Source organism: Rhinatrema bivittatum, chromosome 2 (assembly GCF_901001135.1).
Source record: "Rhinatrema bivittatum chromosome 2, aRhiBiv1.1, whole genome shotgun sequence".
NCBI lineage: Eukaryota > Metazoa > Chordata > Amphibia > Gymnophiona > Rhinatrematidae > Rhinatrema > Rhinatrema bivittatum.
Genome location: NC_042616.1, coordinates 319,296,585 through 319,314,651, shown reverse-complemented (window position 1 = coordinate 319,314,651; position 18,067 = coordinate 319,296,585). Strand labels below are relative to the sequence as shown.

At 45.0% G+C, this 18,067-nt stretch overlaps 1 long non-coding RNA gene across 2 annotated transcripts in view; it reads right to left on the bottom strand.

The window, feature by feature from the left end:
* The window catches only part of LOC115086126, a 68,531-nt gene that overhangs the window by 36,238 nt on the left and 14,226 nt on the right, over positions 1 to 18,067 (bottom strand). The window contains exon 1 of one of the 2 annotated variants that reach the window (XR_003855090.1): positions 14,509 to 14,631. The exons of the other annotated variant lie outside the window; for it this stretch is intronic. This is a non-coding gene — a long non-coding RNA (uncharacterized LOC115086126). Of the gene's footprint in view, positions 1 to 14,508; positions 14,632 to 18,067 lie in introns of those variants that run through there. 2 annotated transcript variants of the gene reach the window in all.

Here is an 18,067-nt window from a genome sequence, read left to right as displayed (position 1 = left end):
ATGGTTCTTGTCTAGGAACTGGAGAACTGAGGACCTCCACTGGACCTGCATGCTTCCGTGAGGCCACCAACACAATGGTGGTCTCTGAGTGGTCCTCCGACCACTCCAAGCCCTTTTGGACCTGCCGCTGGGTACCAGCCCTTCGCCGGTTCGGGCGATACAGTATTTAAATGAGGCGACGCGGTGCAAACGAGGGAAAGGAGGCGCTAGGGACACTAGCGCGTCCCTAGCGCCTCCTTTTGGCCTGGAGCGGCGGCTGTCAGCGGGTATGACAGCCGACGCTCAATTTTGCCGGCGTCGGTTCTCGAGCCCGCTGACAGCCAAGGGCTCGGAAACCGGACGCCGGCAAAATTGAGCGTCCGGTTTTCGGCCCGACAGCCGCGGGCCGAATTCAATTTTTTTTTTTATTTTTTTTTTTTACTTTTTTTTTCTTTTGGGGACCTATGTGCACCCTCCGACTTAATATCATAGCGATATTAAGTCGGAGGGTGCACAGAAAAGCAGTTTTTACTGCTTTTCTGTGCACTTTCCTGGCGCCGGAAGAAATTAGCGCCGACCTTTGGGTCGGCGCTAATTTCTTAGAGTAAAATGTGCGGCTTGGCTGCACATTTTACTTACTGGATCCCGCGCGCATACCTAATAGGGCCATCAACATGCATTTGCATGTTGAGGGCGCTATTAGGTGCCGCGGGTGGGCCGCGTGTTTTCCTCCCCTTACTGAATAAGGGGTAAGGGAAAACACGCGTCCAGAGCAGGCTGACAGTGCGCTCCGACGGAGCACACTTTACTGTATCGACCTGAATATATGGGGGATGGGAAATGGAAACAGTCGGTAGCTTGACAAAAAAAGTAATGTGATCAGTCAATGTGACTAGAACTTGTGCCCTATTCCTGATACTGGGAGTGTTGTGATCTTCCTGCACACAGTGCCCTATCCCTGATACCGGGAGTGTTGTGATCTTCCTGCACACAGTGCCCTAACCCTGATACCAGGAGTGTTGTGATCTTCCTGCACATAGTGCCCTATCCCTGATGCCAGGGGTGTTGTAATCTTCCTGCACACAGTGCCCTATCCCTGATACCGGGAGTGTTGTGATCTTCCTGCACACAGTGCCCTAACCCTGATACCGGGAGTGTTGTGATCTTCCTGCACACAGTGCCCTATCCCTGATGCCAGGGGTGTTGTGATCTTCCTGCTCTCAGTGCCCTAACCCTGATACCAGGGGTGTTGTGATCTTCCTGCACACAGTGCCCTAACCCTGATACTGGGAGTGTTGTGATCTTCCTGCACACAGTGCCCCAACTCTGATACCAGGGGTGTTGTGATCTTCCTGCACACAGTGCCCTATCCCTGATACCAGGGGTGTTGTGATCTTCCTGCACTCAGTGCCATATCACTGATACTGGGAGTGTTGTGATCTTCCTGCACGCAGTGCCCTAACCCTGATACCAGGGGTGTTGTGATCTTCCTGCACACAGTGCCCTAACCCTGATACCGGGAGTGTTGTGATCTTCCTGCACACAGTGCCCTAACCCTGATACCGGGAGTGTTGTGATCTTCCTGCGTACTAACTCCCGGTTAGTGCGCACTAACTCCTGTTACTGCGCACTAACCCGATTAACGATTTTTTAACGATAAATCGTTAGAATTCCTATTGTATCATGTTCTTTAACGATTTAAGACGATTTTAAAATTATCGGACGATAATTTTAATCGTTGAAAAACGATTCACATCCCTAATTAACATATCACCTGACCCTTGTCAAAAAGCCAGAAAATCCCCCGTGTCAACTTTGCTTTTTGACTTATTTTTGTATTTTTATATATCAATCAAGTGTCACAATTCTTCTACACAAGAAAACATTTTTTTGTTATTTATATTTTTTGTTTTAAATTGACTGTTGATTCTAAAACAATGTTTAAAATCTTCCTGCACTTAACTTAGCTTTTTAATACTCATCCATTCCGCATGAAGAACATCTCTAAGATTGATATCCCGGGATGCATAAGATAAATAAGGGGGTTGACATTAATTAATTTGTTAATACTTGAGGTTAACCCCTTGAGTGGAGAAATATAATATATCCTTTCTATAGTGGCAATAGGGGCCTATTTAGTGGGCAAATGGCCAGTACTGCTGTTCTATAACCCCTTAGCAGGCTTAAGAAACCAACCTGCAGGGCTGTTCCTCTCTAGGCTTTCCAATCTTCATCCCCCTTTCCCCTTTTCTCTCACCCTGTATTGCTGGGAGAAGAACAGGAAGGGGTCATAATGTGGTTTACACAGCAGAACCCAGAACACACACATACAAAAGGAGGGATTCAACAATAATCAGAAACTGTTTTGCTCATGAATGGTGCTCTGGGCCACTGCTTTACCCACTCCTGGGTGTGTTGCATTCCATCTTCTCAGGCTCTCACCCCTGGCTTTGCTGCCTCTGCGACTGATGAACACACAAATGAGGGTAAAAGGGGGAAAATAGTATTTTCAGGGGATGATGGAGGCTCAGAATAACCAGTGGAGAGAAGACCAGGTCTCCTCCTCAGCCCTGTGATCCAGCATTTCTATCCCCCTGTCACCTTTCTCCTACCTGTGCTCAGCAAACAGGTAAAGAGAGTGAACAATAGTGCCATAGTATTCTAAAAGGTCCTATTAAGATCCCTCTTAGTCTCACGGCTCAAAAATGTAAGAGAAAATAAGTTCTATATAGCAGTACCTAAACACATGCTATTCCATGCCTACTTGTTCTAGAAAATCTGCCTTTGTTATGAACTGCACCTTACCTTGTCCCCTCCATGCTCACAAGTGTTAGCTGGAAATCCCCTGCTAAGGATGGCATAAGGATTTCTTTAAAGATCACCAAAACAAGAACTTCTGTAACACCTACCTGTGTCTGTCCCACAGCATGTTTGAAAAATAGGACATGCAGGCTCATTGCTTTTGTCTGACTCAAACACCCAAGCTCCCAGATGAAGGCAATCACCTACTTCCATATATGGTAAATGCTAAGGACTAGGGATGTGCATTTGTTTGTGATAAAATATAAAATAGAGACAATATTTTCTATTCCGTCGCATTTCAGGGGAGCGACGAAACAATAAGAAAACCCACAACATTTCGTATGGTTTTCTTATTGTTTTTGAGGAGGGAGAAAGGGCACATTAAAAAACCCCAAAAAAAACCTAAATCCACCCCAACCCTTCAAATTTAATTTATTTCAACCCCCCCCCCCTCCACCCTCCCGACCTCCCAAAAACTTGCCGAAATTCCCTGGTGGTCCGGTGGGGTCCCGGGAGCGATCTCCCTCTCTCTAGCCGTCGGCTGCCACTAATCAAAATGGCGCCAATGGCCCTTTGCCCTTACTGTGTGAAAGGGGCTATCGGTACCATTGGTCGGCCCCTGTCACATGGTAGGAGCTATGGATGGACAGTGCCATTTTTTATGTTATTATGTATGAAAGTGTGGTATGAATGGGATTGGTATATGTAACATGATAAACATTGTGAAATAATATATGTGCAATATGTGTTAATGTTTTAAGGAAAATCTTTTAATAAATAAATATTGTTGAGAACAAACACAGGTATATGATATATGGTTACTTGTATGTGGATAATACCTGTAATTTACCCTTGTGTATATGTTTATACTTGACCATTGTAGATTCAAATTAAGAGGTCATTATCACATGTGTGATATTCTAACCATCAAGCCCTAGTAGGCCATGACATCTCTACTGCTGCTTTGGTATAATATTCATCTAAACCCAAAGGCTAGCAATGTTGTGGAAGAATCTTGAATTATAGATGTGTTAGAACTGCATATGTAGTCAGCCATCTTTTCTGTGTTCATGTATTACACACAGTACCTCCAGACCCACTACACTGGACAAATCTTTTGCCCTGGGAGCCCATCCCTACTATTATCCCACCCCCAGTATAAATCTATGCTGCAACCTTAATACCAACAATCAGCAAACAAACAGGCACTAAAAAGCTTGATTCCAGAGCCACCCCATTAACTCTGCCCTCTTTATGGCATAGCTTGCAGGTGTTTCCAGGACTTCTACCTGTAACACAGAAGAGCTTGCTACACAGTGAGTGGTGTATCAGCCAGTGGAATATTAGGGATCATGGAACAGTTTTCTCACTAATATAGAAGTCCTAAATGGGAATAGATACAACACTAGTGCATATATGCTCAAGTGAACCAAACTTTTCTTTTTGGCAGGGGAGCAGCATAGTGAGAAGGAGCGCAAAGCAGCTGGACCAAGTCTATTTGAAAAGAGAAGAAAGTGCTCAAAGTGCTGCCTGACACCTCCGAGGAGGAGAGTGAAAGAGAAGAGCAAGCAGCAACCATATGAGGAAGAGGAGAAGGAGACCAAGCATGATGGTGATAGTACCTCAGCAACACCAGATGTCCACCAGAGAGATGCAGGCCAGAGATTCGGAGGAGGAGCTAATGGCACAGCCCCAAGAGTATATGGACCTAACACCAGCTGAAAGGACTGTGTTGGTCATCAATGTATGCTTGGGAGAGGAGATATGTGGTCTATAGACAGATATCCAGGGCCTACAACAGGTAATTAGAGAGGAATTCTGGGGCCTCCAGGAAGTGGTGTGTGATGAGATGAGAGAGATTCAGGATTCCATAGATGCCCGGATTGAAGTATGGAGGGAAATGCTTCAGAAAATGCTACCCTGGCAACCACTACCACCAGCAACACCCTTCCATTAGATCCACCAACAGTATTGCTACATCACCAGGCTGGATGTGCCCTCCCAAGCCTACAGCTCCACCAGCACCAGTGCCTGCACCTCAGTTTCCAGCCATCCATCCATCACCTCCTTTTATGAGACCACCATCATCACTACCTTCTGCCATGCAGCATGAGGTCTCACCACCACTGCCACAAATTCAAGGAGAAGCATTCACCTCTTCCAGGATTTTAGATGCAGAAGAGATTCTGCCCTCCACTGCTGCCCATGCATGCCCTCTACTGCCTCACAGGTCATGCTGCAGCCCTTTCTGCACTTATTCAAAGGTAGCACTACCAGTGACAGCACACCACTGCATAGGATTTCAAAACCCAGTGTGCAATAGGCTCCACAACTTCCCACTATCAGAAAAGGAAGCACTAAATTGGAGTTTAATGTTCTTCACATTTTGCACATGTAAATAAATATGCAATCGGCATCTAAAATCTCTAAGTATAAGAGTGTCCCTTTGCTGTATAGCCTATCATTGACTCATGCACTATATCTGCTGCAATTGCTCCTGAGGTAGTTCCTCTTCCTCCTCCTCCTCCTCTTCTTCATCTGTATTCTCCTCCAGTCCATCTGGAGGAGGTAAGTGTCTTCTTCTGGCCAGGTTATGTAGCATGCATCAGGTGCAATTATTTCACAGACTTTAGGTGGGTTGTAGAGAAGGCATACTCATGATATGTCTAGACAGTGAAAATATGTTTTTAGTAGGCCAAAGATTCTTTCTATGACTGCTCTGGTCTTCCTGTGGGCTTTGTTATATCAAACTTTGGCAGCACTCAATCAGTTGCCAAAGGGATCATGAGCCAGGTTTTAAGTGGATTTCCTCTGTTACCTTTAGGGAAGAAAACATAGCAGACCAGTGTTATATATGCATTATAATTGCCCAATGGGCAACTCACTGGACAAGGTAGAAAAGATGGAAATTTAGTAGCCGGATGCTTGTAGTGACATGAATAAACCTATTTATTTATTTACTTATTTATTTATTTATTTATATTCTTTTAATATACCAATGCTCAAGACAAAGTCTTATCGTACCGGTTTATGCAGAACCAGGAGGGAAAAAAAAAAACCATTGGAAGCCATCCCCCGGTGATGTGTTATTCCTGGAAGAAGTCATGTATTTTTGACTGTAAAAGAATATAGGCATTGTGAATGGATCCTAGAAACTGGGGGATTACATCCAGGATCATACTATTAGTGTTGCATACCACCTGCATATTGAGGGTGTGAAAGCCATTGCACTTGCAATACGTGGCCTCATCTTCTCCTGGTGCCCTTATAGGGATGTGAGTGCAATCAATAGCCCTCAAGAGAGAGTGGAAATATGTTGGGGAGATACCCGTTTCAAAGAAGATTTTCATGGGTAATGATTCAGATGGACTGAACAAATTGCAGTGAACCTAGAAGATGCGGTAGGCTTGATTGACAAACTGAGGAGTAGTAAATCACCTAAACTGGATGGTATACACCCCAGGGTTCTGAAGGAACTAAAAAATGAAATTTCAAAGATCTATTAGTTAAAATTTGTAAACTATCATTAAAATCATCCATTGTACCTGAAGACTGGAAGGTGGCTAATGTAACCCAAATATTTAAAAAGGGCTCCAGTGGCGATCCGGGAACCTACAGACCAATTAGCCTGACTTCAGTGCCAGGAAAAATAGTGGAAAGTGTTCTAAACATCAAAATCACAGAACATATAAAAAAACATGGTTTAATGGAACAAAGACAGCATGGGGTAGATTTTCAGATAGCGCGATTTGGCGTACTTTTGTTGGCGCATCAGGCGCCAACAAAAGTACGCTGGATTTTAGTAGATACGCGCGTAGCCGTGCGTATCCGCTAAAATCCTGGATCGGCGCGCGCAAGGCTACCGATTCTGTATAGCTGGCGCGCGCCGAGCCGCGCAGCCTACCACCGTTCCCTCTGAGGCCGCTCCGAAATTGGAGCGGCCTCGGAGGGAATTCTCTAACGCCCTCCACTCACCTTCCCCTCCCTTCCTCTACCTAACCCACCCGCCCGGCCCTGTCTAAACCCCTCCCTTACCTTTGTCGGGGGATTTACGCCTCCCGGAGGGAGATGTAAATCCCCGCGCGCCAGCGGGCCGCTAGCGCGCCGGGACGCGACCTGGGGCGGGTCCGAAGGGCGCGGCCATGCCCCCGGACCGCCCCAGGCCGTAAACATGCCCCCGGGCCCGCCCCCGAAACGCTCCCAACACGCCCCGAAAACGCCACGCGGATCGGGCCCGCCCCCGACACGCCCCCCTCTGAAAACCCCGGGACTTACGCGAGTCCCGGGGCTCTGCGCGCGCCAGTAGGCCTATGTAAAATAGGCACACCGGCGCGCAGGGCCCTGCTCGCCTAAATCCGCCCGGATTTAGGCGAGCAGGGCTCTTAAAATCCACCCCCATGGCTTTACCCAGGGCAAGTCTTGCCTCACAAATCTGCTTCACTTTTTTGAAGGGGTTAATAAACATGCAGATAAAGGTGAACCGGTAGATGTAGTGTATTTGGATTTTCAAAAGGCATTTGACAAAGTTCCTCATGAGAAGCTTCTAAGAAAAGTAAAATGTCATGGGATAGGTGGCGATGTCCTTTCATGGATTACAAACTGGTTAAAAGACAGGAAACAGAGAGTAGGATTAAATGGGCAATTTTCTCAGAGGAAAAGGGTAAACAGTGGAGTGCCTCAAGATTCTGTACTAGGAACCGTGTTTTCAATATATGTATAAATGATCTGGAAAGAAATACGACGAGTGAGGTAATCAAATCTGCAGATGATACATTATTCAGAGTAGTTAAATCACAAGCAGATTGTGATAAACTGCAGGAGGACCTTGTGAGACTGGAAAATTGGGCATCCAAATGGCAGATAAAATGTATTGTGGACAAGTGCAAGGTGTTGCATATAGGGAAAAATAACCCATGCTGTAGTTACACGATGTTAGGTTCCATACTAGGAAAGAGGAAAGAGATCTAGGCATCATAGTGACTAATACATTGAAATCATCGGCTCAGTTTGCTGTGGCAGTCAAAAAAGCAAACAGAATGTTAGGAATTATTAGAAAGGGAATGATGAATAAAACGGAAAATGTCATAATGCCTCTGTACTGTTTCAAGGTGAGACTGCACCTTGAATACTATGTGCAATTCTTATCCCTGCATCTCAACGATATAGTTGCAATGGAGAAGGTACAGAGAAGGGCAACCAAAATGATAAAGGGGATGGAACAGCTCCTTTATGAGGAAAGACTAGGGATGTGAATCGTTTTTCAACGATTAAAATTATCGTCCGATAATGTTTATATCGTCTTAAATCGTTATAGAACACGATACAATAGAAATTCTAACGATTTATCGTTAAAAATCGTTAAATCGTGTTAGTGCGCACTAACTCGAGTTAGTGCGCACTAACTCCCCGTTAGTGCGCACTAACTCGATTTAGTGCGCACTAACTGAAAATGATACAAATAAACACTTTCCAGGTCACTGAAGGTCAGTTAGGAATGAATATGTGTTCCTATTGGCTGGCTGCCCTCTTATCTATTGATGTTACCAAGGTTACCACTGAGGTGATGGTTGGGGGGATGGGAAATGGAACTGGAAACTAACGAACACCAACAGAAAATGAAACAAAGTGTTCACACTTCCCAGGTCAGTAAAGGTCACTTAGGAATGAATATGTATGTATGTATTCCTATTGGCTGGCTGTGCTCTTATCTATTGATGTTACCAATATGGTTGGGGGGATGTGAAATGGAAACAGTTGGAAGCTTGACAAAAAAAGTAATGTAATGATCAGCACTCACGTGACTAGAACTTGTTTGTTTATTATTTTTGTTAGCAGGCACCTGAAATGCTAGTGCATGTTGAATTTGCCAATCACTGTGCATTTTAGAAAGGTGGTCCTGGCTGGAACTGTACACAGTTCAAATATATGTAATTGATTGTTGGTAAGTGTATTTTTTAAGTAGCCACACTGGCACCAGTATGTTTACTTTTCCTCCTACTTAACTCACTAGCTCAGCTTTGTAAGAAGGGCTTCTCTGCTTGTGTGTTGTTTTTGTTTGGTGTGAGGAGAGCAGAAACATCAGATCTTTATTCAATCTACTACAGTCATCTCTTACAGTGCCCTATCCCTATTAATACCAGGAGTGTTGTGATCTTCCTGCACACAGTGCCCTAACCCTGATACCAGTCTGAGACAACTCCCTCCCTGCATTACTAGTGAGAGGCTGGCTTCACAGACAGGGGGGAGCTGCCTGACCCTCACTCCTGACTTCCCCCATGTCCCAGCTAGTGAATGGTGTGTGGGTGAGGGGGGGGAGGATGGTGAAGTCTGAGACAGCTCCCTCCCTGCATTACTAGTGAGAGGCTGGCTTCACAGACAGGGGGGAGCTGCCTGACCCTCACTCCTGACTTCCCCATGTCCCAGTTAGTGAATGGTGTGTGGGTGAGGGGGGGGGGGGGGAGGATGGTGAAGTCTGAGACAGCTCCCTCCCTGCATTACTAGTGAGAGGCTGGCTTCACAGACAGGGGGGAGCTTCCTGACCCTCACTCCTGACTTCCCCCATGTCCCAGCTAGTGAATGGTGTGTGGGTGAGGGGGGGGGGGAGGATGGTGAAGTCTGAGACAGCTCCCTCCCTGCATTACTAGTGAGAGGCTGGCTTCACAGACAGGGGGGAGCTGCCTGACCCTCACTCCTGACTTCCCCCATGTCCCAGCTAGTGAATGGTGTGTGGGTGAGGGGGGGGGAGGATGGTGAAGTCTGAGACAGCTCCCTCCCTGCATTACTAGTGAGAGGCTGGCTTCGCAGACAGGGGGGAGCTGCCTGACCCTCACTCCTGACTTCCCCCATGTCCCAGCTAGTGAATGGTGTGTGGGTGAGGGGGGGGGGGAGGATGGTGAAGTCTGAGACAGCTCCCTCCCTGCATTACTAGTGAGAGGCTGGCTTCACAGACAGGGGAGAGCTGCCTGACCCTCACTCCTGACTTCCCCCATGTCCCAGTTAGTGAATGGTGTGTGGGTGAGGGGGGGGGGGAGGATGGTGAAGTCTGAGACAGCTCCCTCCCTGCATTACTAGTGAGAGGCTGGCTTCACAGACAGGGGGGAGCTGCCTGTCCCTCACTCCTGACTTCCCCCATGTCCCAGCTAGTGAATGGTGTGTGGGTGAGGGGGGGGGGGGGTGGATGGTGAAGTCTGAGACAGCTCCCTCCCTGCATTACTAGTGAGAGGCTGGCTTCACAGACAGGGGGGAGCTGCCTGACCCTCACTCCTGACTTCCCCCATGTCCCAGCTAGTGAATGGTGTGTGGGTAAGGGGGGGGGGGGGAGGATGGTGAAGTCTGAGACAGCTCCCTCCCTGCATTACTAGTGAGAGGCTGGCTTCACAGACAGGGGGGAGCTGCCTGACCCTCACTCCTCCGGGGTATTGTGATCTTCCTGCACACAGTGCCCTATCCCTGATACCAGGGGTGTTGTGATCTTCCTGCATGCAGTGCCCTATCCCTATTAATACCAGGAGTGTTGTGATCTTCCTGCATGCAGTGCCCTATCCCTATTAATACCAGGAGTGTTGTGATCTTCCTGCATGCAGTGCCCTATCCCTGATATCGGGATGTGTGCAAGAAGATCACAACACCCCCGGTATCAGGAATAGGGCACTGTGTGCAGGAAGATCACAACACCCCCAGTATCAGGAATAGGGCACTGTGTGCAGGAAGATCACAACACCCCTGGTATTAGGGATAGGGCACTGTGTGCAGGAAGATCACAACACTCCTGGTATTAATAGGGATCGGGCACTGTGTGCAGGAAGATCACAATACCCCTGGTATCAGGGTTAGGGCACAAGTTCTAGTCACATTGACTGATCACATTACTTGTTTTGTCAAGCTACCAACTGTTTCCATTTCCCATCCCCCATATACTGTCAGTAGGAAACTTGGTAACATGAATAAATAAGAGGGCAGCCAATAGGAATACATATTCATTCCTAAACTGACCTTAACTGACCTGAAAAGTGTCAAATTGTATCATTTTCAGTTAGTGCGCACTAACTTCCAGTTAGTGCGCACTAATCGGAAAAAACGATTTTTAACGATTTTTTAACTAAAAAATCGTGCCTAAGACGATTTTCTTGCCCTGCCACACGATTTCTATCGTTAAGACGATATGGAAAACGATTCACATCCCTAGGAAAGACTAAAGTTTAGGGCTGTTTAGCTTGGAGAAGTGTTGGCTGAGGGGGGATATGATAGAGGTGATTAAAATCATGAGAGGTCTAGAATGGGTAAATGTGAATTGGTTATTTACTCTTTTGGATAATAGAAGGACTAGGGACACTCCACGAAGTTAGCATGTGGCACATTTACAACTAATTGGAGAAAATTATTTTTCACTCACCACACAATTTGTTGCCAGAGGATGTGATTAGTGCACTTGGCGTAGCTGGGTTTAAAAAAGGTTTGGATACATTTTTTAAGAAGTCCATTACCTGCTATTAATCAAGTTGACTAAGAAAATAGCCACTGCTATTACTAGCAACAGTAGCATGGGATCTTCTTGGTGTTTGAGTAATTGCCAGGAACTTGTAGGCTGGATTGGCCACTATTGGAAACAGGATGCTGGGCTTTATGGACCCCTGGTCTGACCCAGTATGGCAATTTCTTATGTTCTTATCTTGTTGCTGAAGTATTTTCCTAGGGAAAGATATATATTGGTGTTTTCTCCTGAACTAGGCATCCAGGACCTGCTCTGTACACATAGAAGTGGCAGACTGGCTGATACCAGCTGTGTCGCCTAGAGGTGTTTGAAAGGTGTCGGTGGAAAGAAAATGCAAGGGCGGTTTTTACTTTGACATGTACTGGTAAAACCTGGCCCCTTTGGGTTCTTGGTTCCAAATCCCTCTCTAACTGCTGGAATAGGTAGTGTATGGTTTCATTGTTGAATATAAACCTGCACATTATTTGATGCTCTGAGACATCAAATAATTTAGCCAAATCCTATATACCCTGTGTAAAGGGTACTTCCTTCTCCTCCATTCTCTCTCCATCCTCAGCCTCGTAGACTTCCATACCCATAGGGTCAGTAGAGTCATCTTGAAAAGGGAGTCTCCAATACAGACTAGCTATTCTCTGTATGTTGCTGGAGCAAACACTGGCTCTCCCCCTTTATAAGCCTTTATGTCCCTGTATCCCCCTTATCTTTAGCTTAAACCCCCAGTATATACCTGTATGTGCCTGGTAGCAACCAGCATGGCTGTATCTATCCAAGGAACACTGTATGAAATCCCACTACACACACACAATATATCCTTCATGCCCCCCTCCCCCCATATGATCCACACTTTACCAATGCTCCCTGTCTAGCTCTGAGACCCTCCCTCACACTCAAAAGCCTGCAACAGCATCCACTCACCCAGGGAAGCTAAGCCACTGATTGCCAAAAGCGAATGGAAAGGACAAGTATTTAAGTAAAAGCGTAGATGAGCTGAAGTAAATCAACGTGCGTATGTGTGTACCTGGACGCACGTTTGGTGCTTGTAAAATATGTCACTATGCACGTAATGTTTGACACATCCCTGACATACCCATTTTTTACGCACTTAATAATATGTGTGTTCAGCTATGTACACACGCATATGCCGCCATTATAAAATACCCATTACTCGTTTTCTACTGGGATACGTGCACAAATGGTCTTTTTTGTGCAAGAAAGCTTTTTAAAATTCACCCATTAGTTAATCATTGATGTTTTATATGATGTTTTAAAATGACAGCACATCCCGAACAAGTTTTGACTTATATATTGTCTTTCTTAAGGGAGAAACTAAAAAAAAAAAAAAAGTCCTTTTATATAGCAATATTTTCTTCAAAATGCTACTGAACATCAATCCTAGCTCAAGTATGATACCATCTCAGAATTGACCAATACAATAATATAATCAGCCGCATTGTAATATGCATGAAACTTATTAACCCCATTTTAATAAGCATCATACCTCCCCCCATTCACACATACAATCACACATGATATAATGTACGTCAGAAGTGTTCATGAAACTATGACTAGATTCCCGCAAACCAGCCCTAAATAGAGCCTTATTTTATCTTGTTAAATGCATTTGTGTGTGTATGCATGTATGTGTGGCTGCAAATAAATCAATAGAAAACAGAGAAATTTAAACAGTAATTTTTATTCCATGAAATACAAATCATAAATTTAAAATTAAAATAGTACTAGGTTCATAGTGCTATTTAACACCATTTAGAAATAAAATAAATATATTTACTTGTATACTTCCTTCTGATGCTTTGCATTATCTGGACTTTTTTTTTTTTAAACAAAATCACATATCACTTGATCGTTACACATACCACATATCCATTCTGCACAAGTCAGAAACTACATTTTTCACATCTCTTCTCCTATCATGAGATGCATTGACATCTTTAGCCATCTTGATTCAGAACAGTGTGTCAATCAGTTTTGGCTCTAGTGACTTATATATTGTATTCAATTCATGAGCTAAGTCCCAGGTACATACAGGCCAAGAAGACAGTCTTGGTAACTGCTGAAATGAACAAAGATTGAAGCTGAAGTGACTCATTGTTGCAGAAAAATGCCAACACCAGAGGAAGAGCAATTATCAGCAATATCTGTGTAAAACTGCTGCAAGTGTGTGCAGGCTCATAAGGTCACTCTCCTGTTTTTCTTCTGGTCTCCCAAACCACTGGAAGCTCAACAACTCCTAAGTGAAAAGTGACAATTAATTTGTCCAGAGTGCATGCAATGTGACCTTGGATTGACAGGGATAGCACCACCTGTGACTGTCAGAGACATACTGCTGAAAAGGGTGTAAGAAATGAAAGAAGCCAAAGATAACTTTGGAGTGATAATCTCCATCCTTCAAAAAGCAAGTATGGGTGCAGACGTATCATCTGAGCTACTCCTTGTCTATCTGTTCTACAGGAAACAGATGGTCAACTGCCAGAGTAAGTTTTATTGCATTATTTGCAATGATAATTAGAAGAATCATACTTTCTGTTTACAAATTCTCTGAGATCCCGAGTACATGCAAATATTTAAACTTCTGAATACATACACATTATAATCTGCTTGTTTTTATAACTACAGAGACCAATATTTCAAAAGTCAGTGAGTGAGTAAATTTTCTGGCTAAAGTTACTTGGATAACTTTGCTCACATATTCAGCAGAACAGAGTTGGCTATGCATTCTGCTGAATATAGGCAGATAAAGTTGAAGTATTCTGTATAAAGTTACCCTGATAAGTTTAGGACTGCTCTCTGTTACAACCAGATTTCTCGAGATAACGTATCTAGATATCACTGAATATTGGTGTTAAGAGGATAAGTTAGGCCCACCCCAGAATAGCTCTAATTTACCTGGGTATGTTTTATCTGGTTAAAATTTTACTTGGATAAATCAGCAGAGGTCTGCACAGCGGGAAATTTTAACCCCCCCCCCCCCAGTTTGTCTGGCTGTCTCCTGAACTTAGCAGTACAAACTATTTGAATATGAATCTTGTAGTAATTATAATAAAATATTAGTTTATTTGGGTGACTTTCTAGTCTTCAAGAATTATCTGGCTTTATTTATGTCACTGTTAATACTGATATTGTTAATTTCTCTCACAAACTGGTAACAAATAGTACCACAGAGGGTTAAGGAAGATGTTGTCATCTGGCAAGGAAACAACAGGAATCTTCGCTCTTACCTACAACCGTGCTATTTGATTTCTCTCCTTTTTCACTCAACTCTTCAGGGTTAAATGCCTCTGCTTCTAGTCCTGCGTCTTCTGACAAAGGCAGAGGAAGTTGGACGGTGAGATGATGCAGGTCTCAATAAACAAAATGAAGAGAAATTTCCAATGTGGTTCAGAAATCAAAATATCAGATTTTACAGTTTCTAATTGTGCTCACTAACTGCCTCACTGGAGCTACATTATAACATTCCTCTCATGAATTCTTTGGGTATAGAACAAAAGTTGACGATCACAAAAATGGGGGCCCATCCATTTTCACCTACTATCAAAACACAGCCTTTCATTTTATTGAATTAATTTGAGAATTCTATTCTGTCGTTGATGTCTACTCAAAGTTTGTTAGGGATATACTATTATTTTAGAATGATATGAATATAAAGTGACAAAGACAAACTCACAATAGTTATTTCCTGTCTGACTACAGACAATTAAATTTTCAAATTTTAAACTTTTCTTGGAAAATTCCTCTTTGTAGATCCCAATCTGTCAACCTCACCTGGCACATCAAGGTAACCTTTTGTCAATTTTGTGCCTTAAACTTCACTCCTAAAGTGAAGTTAAAATTTTATTGTATAAGACAGCACTTAAATAATACATATTTCAATGCAGTTTGGGAAATAAAATTATAATAACTTTATTAAAATGTGTTTGCATGCCAATAAAGAGGTGCATTATGTTTTAGGGCACTCGACTAACTGTATTTTAATTGTTTGTGAAAATAGCATTGAAAATTGTTATATAGCACATATTTATAGCATCCATAACTTGCAGTACTGCAGGGATTCCCAACCTTTAGGGATGTGTGGAACCTTTTCCAAAGTCCAAATATTTCATGGACTCCCACATGCATCTCCTTAATTTTAACAGGTGGTTAAATGCCATACGGAAAACTGATTACTATAATTACAAATAATTCTAGTGTGCATATTATTATTTAATTATAAAACTTAATATTAAATAAGGAATAGTTTCTGATAAAAACGGTGCTCTCCCTCTTGCCCTCCATTTGTGGCTCCTTTAGAAGTGCTATTCTGAGCCTCCACCACAGCACTTTCCCAAATGCTTTCCCTCCTGCCCTTACAGACACCCTTATGAGTATTCTCCCTCCTGCTCTCTTCTCCCTGCAGCCCCTTCTCTGGTTCTGCCATTCCTGGCTTCCTCATGTGATCCCCTCCCTAAGCATATACTCTCCTGTCTTTTCCCCTTCCTTTGCCTTCCATCTGTGTAACCCAAGGGTAAGAATGAACATAAAATAACATTTTAAAAATAAACACTGTTTTAGGATTCATAGGTTAGTGGGCCCTTGGCCTGAGGTGAGAGATGATACTGCCCACAGGGAGGAGCCCCACTGATCCTCACCGTCATGAGGTGAGGTCTGAGCTACAGGTGACACCAGCGAGTACAGGAAGAGCAGGGTGTGGATGTGGTTTGCCAGAATAGATCCCCCTAGTGGTGGAAGGTTGAACAGGCCCCGAGGAGCAGGGAATGCAGGTAGGGTATGGAGGAGTGCTTGTGAGGGCGACCCCAGGGGGTGAAGCCACAGAGAAAGTCAGCACAGGAATGTATGATGTAGGCTTACCCGGGACACAGGGAAGACTAGGGGTTTCTGGCAGTGCAAGAGGACACTACCCCGAGGAGCAGGGGAGTGCGATACAGTCTGAGATAGGCAGGACTCTACCCCGAGGAGCAGGGAACAGAATGAAAGAACAGAAGTAACACAAGGCACTGCCCCGAGGAGCGGGGAAGCGCGGTGCACTCCAAAGTCCACAAAGCACTGGCAATGGCCCACAGAGTGGAGTACACCAGGTGCTAGGTCTCCATGAAGCAGAGCAGTGAGGCAGTGGCCTGCAGGGTGGGGTACACCTACATTGTTCTCCACAAGGCAGAGTGGAACGGCAATGGTCTGCAGAGCGAGGTACATCGAAGTAGAGTCTCATGGGTAGAGTAGAATGGCAATGGTCCACAGAGCAGGATACATCGAAGTAGAGTCTCATGGGTAGAGTAAAACGGCAATGGTCCGCAGAGCAGGGTACATCGAAGTAGAGTCTCACGGGTAGAGTAGAACGGCAATGGTCCGCAGAGCTGGGTACACCAAAGTAGAGTCTCACGGGTAGAGTAGAACGGCAATGGTCCGCAGAGCGGGGTACACCGAAGTAGAGTCTCACGGGTAGAGTAGAACGGCAATGGTCCGCAGAGCGGGGTACACCGAAGTAGAGTCTCATGGGTAGAGTAGAACGGCAATGGTCTCATGGGTAGAGTAGAACGGCAATGGTCCACAGAGCGGGGTACACTGAAGTAGCATCTCACGGGTAGAGTAGTTCCTGGAGTAGCCCCGAAGAGTAGGGGAGATGGCAGACAGTGTCCAAGGGCAGATAGCCAGAGACAGGAGCAGGGGCTCCGAGGAGCGGGTACCCGAGAGTGTCTCACGCCAGGAGAAGCAGGAACCAGGAACCAGTGTCCATAGCGAGAAAACAAGATTCAGCAAGGAAGGAACTCATTGCCAAGTCGATTAGAGCCAGGCCCCAGTGGTGCTTAAGAGTCCAGGGCTAGTGATGTCATCAAGGGGAGATGCCCCTGAGGTTCTCGCCCTGGCGTCCTTAAAGAAAGGCCATGGAGCGCTCGCATGCGCCTAGGAAGGCCTGGGAGAGACATGGCAGTCAGCGACGTCCTCGCCACCCTGGGGCGTCCTGGAATGGAGCCATGAGGGTCGGAGGCAGCTAGCCACAGCTGCGAGTCTTCCCAGAGGAGAGAGGGCAGCGAGGCACTAAGTGAGTAATAGTGGTCGCAGCCATCTGTGACCGATAGTCATAACACACTGACTTGGCTTCCAAGGTTTCAGTGGTGCTGATCACTTTTCTTTAGTTTTTTGTTGGTTGGGGTTAGCTGTGATAAAGATGTTGGGGGCTATGCACAGGATTGCTGTGGCCCATAAAGAAGATTTTGATTTGGAGGCAGCATTAAGATGCAAGAGAAAAAAAAAAGCAGTGTCAATTTGCTCCAGGAGAAGAGAGGCAGCTTTTAGAGAGGTAGTGTTGTGATGCTGAGATGAAAGTAGGGCAGGGAGCCAGATTCCAGGCATCCATGAGAGCAATTTGCTTCCTCCCACAACTGTGAAAGGGGGTGGAGCCTGCAGCAATTTTCCTCCAGGTCATGGTGGTGACAACCTGGCTGTGGCGGTTTACTTTCATTTTGCAGTGGCAGCATTGAAGAGCTGCCGCTGTCATAAGAAGCCTAGTTTCAGTATCTTGGGGCACTGCAGAAGCCCCCAGCTCTAAAAGGAAGTAGGCCACAATACTAGAAAGTAGACTGGTGATTGATATCACTTCCTATCTCACTGCTTTGCCATAATTAAATGAAAGTATTAAATGTGAGTAAATACATTACAAATTTAATAGGGCCCTGTCCCAAGTGGGGGAAAACAGGGAGGCTCCTAAGGAAGTTTAAAGTGCCAGAAAGGACCCCGGTAATCCTAGTGTCATTAAATGCAAAAACATTTAAAATATTTAAATTA